General features: G+C 39.0%; 3 pseudogenes across 1 annotated transcript; 1 reads left to right on the plus strand and 2 right to left on the minus strand.

Moving 5' to 3' along the window:
- Positions 1–163: 163 nt before the first annotated feature.
- Positions 164–3,237, minus strand: LOC144454157 (general transcription factor IIH subunit 1 pseudogene; annotated as a pseudogene). The gene is made up of 2 exons (XR_013486969.1): positions 2,085–3,237; positions 164–1,525 (listed from the first exon to the last, which is right to left on the minus strand). The product of XR_013486969.1 is annotated as a general transcription factor IIH subunit 1 pseudogene (transcript).
- Positions 3,238–3,244: 7 nt separating this feature from the next.
- On the minus strand, positions 3,245–4,503 carry LOC110222914 (general transcription factor IIH subunit 1 pseudogene; annotated as a pseudogene).
- Positions 4,504–4,580: 77 nt separating this feature from the next.
- On the plus strand, positions 4,581–5,402 carry LOC110222913 (DNA-directed RNA polymerase II subunit RPB3 pseudogene; annotated as a pseudogene).
- Positions 5,403–8,200: the final 2,798 nt, after the last annotated feature.

The following is an 8,200-nucleotide window of genomic DNA, read 5'->3' on the forward strand; positions in this document are numbered from 1 at the left end:
AACTACATCTTGCTAAAAGGTACCATAGACAATGAGGTAATATCAATACTAAACATATATGCATCAAGTGGCATAGCATCCAGATTCTTAAAGGAGAAGTTAAGTGAGTTACAGGTCATGACCAAACAAGAGATAGAGGACATTATGAAATATAAAACAGATCATTTTTATTATATTAAATTAAAAAGCTTTTACACAAATAAAACCAACGCAACCAAGATTAGAAGGAAAGCAGAAAGCTGGGAAACAATATTTACAGCAAGTGTCTCTGATAAAGGCCCCATTTCTCAAATATATAGAGAACTGAGTCAAATTTATAATAATAGAAGCCCTTCCCAATTGATAAATAGCCAAAGCATATGAACAGGCAGTTTTCAAATAAAGAAATCAAAGCTATCTATAGGCATATGAAGAAATGCTCTACATTACTTTTGAGTGGAGAAATGCAAATTAAAACAATTCTGAGGTACCACCTCACACCTATCAGATTGGCTAAGATGACAAAAGGAAAAATGATAAATGTTGAAGAGAATGTGGGAAAATTGGGACACTAATGCATTGTTGATGGAGTTGTACCATTCTGGAAAGCGATTTGGAACTATGCCCCAAAGGGCAACCAAACTATGCATACCCTTTGATCCAGCAATACCACTACTAGGTCTGTATCCCAAAGAGATCAAAATATTTATAGCAGCCCTTTTCCTGGTGGCAAAATATTGGAAACTGAGGGGGATGCCCAGCAATTGGGGAATGGCTGAACAAATTGTGGTATATGAATGTAATGGCATACAATTGTGCAATAAGAAATTATGATCAGGCTGATTTCAGAAAAACCTGGCAAGACCTGTACAAACTGATGCAAAGTGAAATGAGCAGAACCAGGAAAACATCGTAGGCAGTATCAGCAACACATTGTGTGATGATTAACTGAATGACTCAGCTCTTCTCAGCAACACAATGATCCAAGATAAGTAGAAAGGACTCAAAAAAGAAAATGCTATCCACACCCAAATGAAGAACTGATGGACTATGAATGCAGATTGAAGCATACTTTTTTCACTTACTTTGTTCTTTTTCATGTTTTTTTTTCCTTTTGATCTGTTTCTTCTTTCACAACTGTGACTAATATGGAAATATGTTTTACATGACAGCACATGTATAACCTATATCAAATTGCCTACCATTTTAGGAAGAGGGGAGAGGAGTGAGGGAGAGAAAAAAACTTGGAACTCAAAATCTTCTAAAAATGAATGCTAAAAATTGTTTTGACATGAAATTGGGGAAAAAATAAAATATTTTTTAAAAAAGAAAAGAAAGGAAAAAATTTTGCATACAAAATTCAAGACTTTCTACAAAATTGTTCTCTTTGTGCCATTCCAGGACCCCAAACCATAAATAAGCCCTCAGTGCAATTCTATTGCTTCTCATTTCTGTAGGAAACACAGAGCAGATGCCTCTGATCACAATTGTCTCTTGATGGTTAGAGTGACTGCTTCTTTCTTCTTTAAAATACTCCTTTTTCAACCTGTTTGTACAAACAGAATCCAGTAAAACATGAGGATCCAGTGGAGGCGGAAAAAAAACATTTAATTTTCTACTTTGTGCTATATACTTAAAAAAAAGATTAGACAAAAAATTTTCAGATTCTATCAATTCACCCTTTTTAAAGTTACTTTTTATTTTTGAAAGCAGCTCTTAATGCAAATTAAAAGCAGTTGTGAGTAACTACAGTAAACAGTATCATATATATAATATATATATACATATATATACACATATTGCAATTCAGCTCGTTTTGCTCTGCCTTAATTTACCTCCCAGTTTTCAAGTTTAACCACAGCTCCTTTCACTCCAGAGTGTGAAAGTTCAATAGCATCAGCTCCTAAGTCCAGTGGCTACACATGGCCCTGCAGCATTGTCTGGGTGATGCTTGAGCTGCTCAGGGTGTATTCCAACAACTGCTGCAGAGATCATCCCAAGAACCAAAACCTCCAACACCTGGGGCTCCTTCACATATTCTTCAGCAGGTGCTGTAGGGTTCATTGTAGGCTGTCTACAGCATCTCTTCTATGTATGTGACTTACCAAATTTGTGCTTAAATGCTGTCTTTGAATTTTTTCTTGGAATGGGCAGAGCCCAGTAGCTTAGAATTGTTCCAAATTACTCTTCTTCCTCACTATGTTTTCTTCTACGCATGGTGTTTCAACTGGAAAACAGGACCAGAAATATCTCAGCAGCTCCTTCATGGCCACATACAAGTGTTTCAGTTCTGACTGAATGTCATTTGGCACCATCTGATTTATAGTGTGCTGTGGTCCTCTCTCCATAAGTGCCTTTCCAGGGGATAGGGCTGTGGTGGTATTACTTGAAGCCCCACTTGAAAGAGCCTGAGTTAGTTTAGATGTGTTAGTTTCCATCTCTTGCTTAATACTTGGAAAAGAATGGATAATATCCTGACTTGTGGCATATTGGAGGGACTGAATTCGAGTTGGGCCCTGATAATACCTATCTGACTTCTTCAGGCTTAGTGCAAGTGTTTTTATGCTATTATTCCCCCCCACCCAAGTCTTCATATTCAATGGATTCCAGTACCTTCACCCTTTTGACTGGTGACTGAAAGTCTGAATACCAATAGTTTCTATCTTTGCTGCTGTTTTCACTGTTGTGATCATTTTATGCTTCATGTTTCCTGAGACCCACTGCCAGGACAATAGCACTATGATGGTTAAATTTCTTGAGGATAGCAGCATTGCTATTCTCCTTTGAGGATTTTGAAGAGTTGGAGGTAGATGGCACAGGAGAAACCCCATAACCCTCATCTAATGATTTATCCTCCAGTGCTGTCAAATCTAGTAGTGGGTTTTTCACTCCTAGTGATACCATTGTTTTTAAATCCTTTTCATCCATTTTGGCACATTCTGCAAAGAGATCTTTTGTTTTTGTTTTTTATTTGGTTTTTTTTTTAGGCAATTGGGGTTAAGTGACTTGCCCAGGGTCACACAGCTAGTAAGTGTAGTGTTTGGTCTGAGGCCGCATTTGAACTCAGGTCCTCCTGACTTCAGGACCAGTGCTCTATCCACTGTGCCACCTAGCTGCCCCCAAAGTAACCTTTTTTTTTCTTTCTTTCTTTTTTTGTATTTTGCTAGGCAATGGGGTTAAGTGACTTGTCCAGAGTCACACAGCCAGTGAGTGTTAAGTGTCTGAGGCCGGATTTGAACTCAGGTCCTCCTGACTCCAGGGCCAGTGCTCTATCTACTGCACCACCTAGCTGCCCCCAAAGAGATCTTTTAAACCTATGTTAAACTGATCCCTATAAAAATTATGGGATTGAAAAAAAATCATACCCAGAACTCTTTTTTCTGTCATGTTATGTGGAACATTTTCTGCACATTTAATTTTTACTGCTGGGTAGGTCCTGAATATGGACTTGATATCAGAAGTTAAGTTACATCTTAGGCCATTACAGCCATCTGTTTGCGGAAGGACATAAGCCAGAAATGTTGCAGAAATGCCCACATCCTGCTTGTGACTGGATGCTCAGGGCTATCCACAGTATACATGCTTAAATGATTGGCCCACAAGTTTTCAGCACTGATCACCTGACTCACAATCATAAAGCTGAAACAAAACAGGATCTTCTTACAGCATGCTGTTTTTCTCTTCTAGTTCTTTATTAGCTTTCCTCTTGAATTTGGGTAGCAACTGCTTAAGGAGGTTTTTCAAAGTATCTCACTCCTTTACAGCTGTGCTTTCACTGGAAAAATGGAAGTTGGTTGTGTCTCCTGCATGTAGGACCAGCTGAAGCTGGATTTTAGCTTTTCCTTCTGGACTGATTTTCTGGCTGATTGTAAACTTGTCTTTGCCTTCAGATGCCCAAGCTATCCTTTCTGCCATGAGGCACAGGGCCCCATGCTGCTTCTTCTGATTCACCCCTTTACAATCAGTAAAACTTCTGGTGAAGCTGCCATACTGGCTAGATGGTCCTTGCAGGAGCCCAGGCTTCTTTCTGCTCCTCTCATCACTCAAAGGCAGCATTTTAATAAAAGGATGGTCATTTAGCCATCTCTTTCTTAGACCAAAGACAATCATGGAGGCAGGCTCATAATTTATATACCCTAGAAAAAGTAGGTGTTCTCTAGGGTGGGACTCAACCTTGACTGGTTAACAATTAATGAGAATGAATATTACAATGAGGGGCTGGACCTAAACTTTGATTAAGTAATTTATTTCTTAAGTTAACCCCAGCCTTGGGCAATCTATTCAAAGAATTTATGCCCCACCTAAGCCTGAGCAGAACACAATAGCTACTCAACATTGACCTTCAAGACACTAAACTTTTAAAATCAGAATTTTAGAAAAAAGGGGTAACTCTGGGTCTCTCCAAATAATTGGTTATTAATAATTATTTCTCACATTAGTAAATCTCAGAGATAAGATTGAGGTTATGTATTACCAGGAGGCAGGCCAGTCAAATGCTGAAAGTAAGGGACAACAGGTAGGCAGCCCTAGTGCCATGTTGACCTACATAAAAATATTGAAAGAAAGAGAAGGTGTCATCTAGTATATTGGATATATTCTCTATGGAAGATTTATAGGAAGACATTGAGGGATTTGGTCATGTTACCTTATGCCAAGCAGCCCATAGTGTGGATCTACAAGTTCACAAATAAGAACATCAACTTCATCAATGAGCATAAGGACCCAGCAGTGTCAGCAATGTCCAATTCCACCTACATCTTCATCTGCACCATGCTCATTATAGCTATAGACTAGGTCCAAATCAACGCCACTGAATGATGTATTCATTGCTCAAAGGCTCTGATAAATCCCACTCATGCAATAATGTTGTAGACAAACTACAGTACTCTAAGGACTGTACATATGAAGGATTCTGCCCTGAATTCTGAAGAGTTTACACTTGATGTCTGCAACAGTGAAGACCAGATTCACCATGTCATATCTCAGGATCTTATCACATTTTGGTGACTTCTCAGAGTAGAGACAATAAGCTCATTGACTACATAGCAGAGGATCATTATCAAACTTCAGAAGGAGAAGGAACTCAGACCACAAGCCTAAGCTAAGAAAGGCTTTGTCAAGGAACATACACTACAGCTGGGATGATCACCTTTGAACATGACCCTGATAATGGCCTGAGGTATTCAGTCTACCCAAGTCAGAAGAATGGCCAAAAATTGAATATTCTGAAATTGATAAGGATGAAGGCTAGGCTCCCTATGATGCCAGTGGCACATTAGAGTGGTTGTATTATAATGGAGTCATGTTGTTCTCTGTGCCCTGAAACCATCATCCTCTCTGCGTTATTACATTAGAATATGCTCAGTGACCTCCATACCCAGCTAAGCCATAAGATCTAGAGTGATGCCTTAACTATAAACTAGCCATAATCATTTCTACCAAAAATGGGAAATGGCTAGATTTCTAGTCTAAACTTCTCCTTGTTGCTAGGAAGAGGACTAAAATGCTTGTTCAAATTCCTGGCTAGCAGGTATAACTTTAAAGTCCATTGCCAGTCTAGAGTGTTGTTAACCTAGTCATGGGAAATGGGCAGGGGTAGGGTTTCCCATCCCTGCGGTTTCATCCAGGCTTCTTTAAATTGGTCTGTTCCCTTAGAATGAATAGTGAATGAAAAAACCTTTTCTGAGTGTAGATCAACAAAGGTTTGGGCTGACTTGATGAGTAATCACATCCTTATTAAGTCAGTCTCTCTCTCCACACACACACACACACACACACACACACACACACACACACACACACACACATTTCAAACACATATTTTTATAGAGACTCATACACACATCTTTATTAAATCTATATGTGTGCATGTGTTTGTATATATATGTATATATGTGTGTGTACACATATGTGTATGTGAGTGTGTGTGTGTCTGTGTGTGTGTGTACACACACACATATGTATTTTAACTTCCCTATACATTGGGCCTTTAGTACATCTCTACCATGATCCTCTTAGTTGTCAGTAAAAAAAAAAAAATCCCTTCCCCAGGTTGCAGACACAATCTTTCCATAATGAGTTACTTTATATCACTGTGGTGCTTCCGCTCTCTAGAGTTGAGCCTTCATTAGATATGACTTTTTCCCTTGCTGACAGGGAGCTAGCTTGTTTGCTGTACTTTGTAGTGTCCCTGTGTATCCTACAGTTCCATAAATCCACTGCTGTCACAGCCATAAACCATTATTCATGCCAGCTAGAGTCTGGTCACTTAGATGGGGAAAGAAAGCAAATATTTCTCAATGATTTCTTGATTAAGGTGGATTGGTCCTTGTGCTAGGAACAATATCCTAAACTCTTCCCCTATGCAAGTTAGAATGCTTTTTCCTCAAAAGGTATTGGCAGCTTCCTCAAGACTTGGTTGGCTCAGGGGACTGAGATGACTGACTCACCTTCTTATCACTTGAGTACAAAGCACCACAAGGAACTCTGATGTTTGGCCTGTGAATCATGCTGGGTCAGGTGAGGGAGCTTTGTTCAGTTGAATCAATTCAAGAGGTCCTCAATGACCATCCTTGCTCAATTTCCTTCTCCTGCAATAGCTGAATAAATCTCTTTTGGTTAACTGTTAAATGATCTATGAGTGTCTCATTTTGTTCCTATATCAAACTTAAACTACCAGGGGACTTTCTTGAATCAGGCTCAGAGCTTAACAATTCTGACCTTACTTTATTGGCTCTGGGAGGAAGTTTGACAGCAGAGGACAGTTATAGCAAATCAGATGGTAAGGGCTATTTATTGAACAGTTTTTTTTTAAATTTTACAATAAGAAGCACGTAACTTTCTTTTTGAAGAACAAATGGAAGGGAGAGAGGGAAGGAGGGAGAGAGGAGAGAAAGAGGGGAGAGGGAGAGGGAAGAGAGATCTAAACAAAAACAGCACTTCAGAAGATATTTATGGGATCTGCAGTGCAGGAGGGTGGCACACTCATAAAGATGAGCTCATGAATGCATGGAAGTATCAAAGTATCAGTGGACTTTTCTATGAAGTTCCCTTACTTCCCGGCCCTCCAATTTCCAATTCATTCTTCAGATAGCTGCTAAACTGATACTCTTCACCACAGGTCTGTGTCAAGAAGCTTCAGTGGTTTCCTATTTTATCCTAGAGGGATTCAGAAGAAGAGGACTTTAGAGGTTATTTGGTCCAATCCTCTTGTTTAGCAGATGAGGAAACTGAGGCTCAAAAAGATTCAGTGACCTGTCCAAGATCCCACAGGCAGGAAATTCCAGAGTTAAGATTTGAAGCCAGGTCTTCTGACTTCTGAACTAGCACTGTTTCCACTATGCTACAGTGACTTCCAAAACAAACTTCTCTGTCATTTAAAGCCCTTATACTTTGGCTCAAAGCTATCTTTTCAGATTCCTTTCACACTTACTCTTTCTCTTGTATGCAAAGAGACAAAATGGCATACTTACTATTCCCACTTTAAGGATAAGAAAACTGAGACCCCAGAAGATGACATCACTGTCTTAAGCTCATACAGGAGGTAGATATTAGAAATGATTTTGCCAATTACCTTATATTTATTTCATGTATATATATATATATATATATGTATATATATATATATATATAATCTGTATATACATGTAAGTATTCTGGCTGTACTTGTATATAAACATGGTCTTTTCATGATTAGAATGAAAGCAGAGTCTATTTGAATTTTGTCTTTGTGTCTAGCGCTGTGCCTGGGCCATAGCAGGTACTTAATCAATATTGTTGATTGAGTGAGAAGCAGCATAGCATGGTAATAGCAGATCAACCTCGGAGTCTGGAAGATCTGAGTTCAAAGTAGCCTCTAACACATACTAATTATGACCATGGACAAGTCACTTAATTTCTCAGCGTTCCTAACAACTCTCTACTATTATAAATTACAGACAAGTTGGCAGATATTCATCGGTGGAGATGTTTACCAATAGGTAGACATTGTCCACACTGAGGACAAATGAAATCACAGGTCTGCTCGTCCCTTCCCCAAATGATGATGATGGCCAGCTTCTTCATAAGAAGTGTTCTTCAAGGAAGACTCTATCTCCAATTTCCCTGCCTTGACACTGGCTATCCACCATGCTCCGTAGACAGGCTTTGGGGGGACAATCTGGACATCTCTTTAAATTATTCTCATTTTTAAAGTGATGGAAACACTGTACTTGTTTTGTAT

Source organism: Phascolarctos cinereus, unplaced genomic scaffold (assembly GCF_003287225.1).
Source record: "Phascolarctos cinereus isolate Bilbo 61053 unplaced genomic scaffold, phaCin_HiC Scaffold_5;HRSCAF=322, whole genome shotgun sequence".
NCBI lineage: Eukaryota > Metazoa > Chordata > Mammalia > Diprotodontia > Phascolarctidae > Phascolarctos > Phascolarctos cinereus.